The sequence below is a fragment of the Nomascus leucogenys genome, chromosome 1a (genome assembly GCF_006542625.1).
Source record: "Nomascus leucogenys isolate Asia chromosome 1a, Asia_NLE_v1, whole genome shotgun sequence".
Lineage (NCBI taxonomy): Eukaryota > Metazoa > Chordata > Mammalia > Primates > Hylobatidae > Nomascus > Nomascus leucogenys.
The window spans coordinates 82,214,088-82,216,442 of NC_044381.1; positions in this window are offsets into that span (position 1 = coordinate 82,214,088).

Genomic DNA, 2,355 nt, shown 5'->3' on the forward strand with positions numbered 1-2,355 from the left:
AGGAAGGAAGGAAGGAAAAAGGGAAGGAAGGAAGGAAAATGAGGGAAGGAAGGAAGGTAGGAAGGAAGGAAAAGGAAGGAAGAAGGGAAGGAAGGAAGGAAGGAAAAGGAAGGAAGAAGGGAAGGAAGGAAGGAAGAAGGGAAGGAAGGAAGGAAGGAGAAAGAGAAAATATATTCATTACATGGAAGTGGATCATCACTTCCACTTCAGCCTTATCATGTTCATGTTGAGTAGGCAGGCTGAGAAGGAGGAGGAGGAAGAGGAGGGTTTGGTCTTCTTGTCTCTGGGGTGGCAGAGGCAAAAGAAAATTCACATATAAGTGGACTGTGCAGTTCAAACCTGTGTTGTTCAAGGGCTAATTGTATATAGGAATTTGAGCTCAGATCCTCTAAGTCCAAATCCAAAGAATCTCAAACACAGTCTGAAGTGGAAGAGGCATTTGTTACCTGCACACATCCTCACTATAGCTTACTGGGTCAGAGAAGTTTCAAAGGGATGGCCTTTCCTTCCGGCCTACATCTACTGGACCAATCTCTATCTAGAGATGCAATCTGCCTCCTATCAGGTCTCTTCCTTTCTGAGCCAGAGCAGGTTTTTCTAGTTACCTTCTGGAAAGGGGAGATCAGAGGAGTCTGCTTTAAGACTCCTGATCTGGGTAGTCCTCTGCTGATCTGGAAACCCACCATGGGGTGGGCAGTGCCTATTAGATAACCAAGATGCTGTCCCCACTTCTGAATACAAGCCAAGTGCCCCTGTCCAATGTGGTCAGGACAGTAGATATTTCACTAAATAAAAATATCTGCAAGGGGAACCAGGGAAAATGGTAAAAGCATACCTTAAACTTTCAATTTTAACTTAAAGCACATAAAGGTAAGTTTAGGTACCATTTTCTTTGAGGGTAGGATCAAGGCATTTTCTTGGAGCAGGTATCTATTAACTGGAGTTCTCCTTTATCTTTCTTGCATTCACTGTATCTACAGTTTATTTACTTATTTTTTTGAGACAGAGTCTCACTCTGTCGCCAGGTTGGAGTGCAGTGGTGTGATCTCAGCTCACTGCAACCTCCACCTCCCAGGTTCAAGCAATTCTCCTGCCTCAGCCTCCCGAGTAGCTGGGATTACAGGAGTGCGCCATCACACCCAGCTAATTTTTGTATTTTTAGTAGAGACGGGGTTTCACCATGTTGGCCAGGCTGGTCTTGATCTCTCGATCTCATGATCTGCCCACCTCAGCTTCCCAAAGTGCTGGGATTACAGGTGTGAGCCACTGCGCCCGACCTACAGTTTATTTATTCTACAAATATGTGTTGTGTTCCTACTATGTGCCAGACATAATTTAGGTGATAAGGACACAGCAGTGAACAACACAAAGTCTCTGCACTCACAGAGCTTACTTTTCTATTGGAATCTACCATACATTCCAGTTTGGGTTTCTTTAGAGTAGAATGAGAACTTAAACACACAAGGCAATCCGAGCCTTACTCTACATTACCAAGAATTACCCTAAAATGTTTATGAATTTTTTGCTAGTCTTCACCACGTCTTTCCCACACTAATTCAACAGCAATTCTTGTGTGTAACTTCTTTTTATCAAATCTTTCCAAAGCATACAACTCCAGTTTTCACAGGAACAAAAAGCCATTTTTGCACTCATATTTCATTGGTTTTCATGATAATTAAATTGCATAATCAGAATTGCAAGTACAATGGGGAGATGTGGGTTGGGAACCAATAGCCCTGGCTTCTCGTGAGCGCTTAGCTCAATTTGTGGGAACAGAAGTATCTGAGAGTACCTCTACTAGTTGGGTATCTGGCATGCCGTGGGCATTAGCGGGTTCTATAGAGGCAACAGGGAGCATCTGCTAACCGGATGATTTGGTTAGGTGGAGGTTCGCTTCAAGAGCTTCTGCCGGCCGGGCGCGGTGGCTCACGCTTGTAATTCCAGCACTTTGGGAGGCCGAGGCGGGCAGATCACGAGGTCAGGATATCGAGACCACGGTGAAACCCCGTCTCTTCTAAAAATACAAAAAATTAGCCGGGCGTGGTGGTGGGCGCCTGTAGTCCCAGCTACTCGGAGAGGCTGAGGCAGGAGAATGGCGTGAACCCGGGAGGCGGAGCTTGCAGTGAGCCGAGATTGTGCCACTGCACTCCAGCCTGGGCCACAGAGCTAGACTCTGTCTCAAAAAAAAAAAAAAAAAAGAGCTTCTGCCATATTGACCCACCTCTCTTCTCCAGACCAAATGCCACCTCTTCTGTTGAAGTGTTTAAGTACTTATTCTAAAGCTTTACAAAGGTGGAGGAAACAAGACATACCTTTGTTTAGCTACATTTCGGTTTTTATAAAATTCATAAAGGC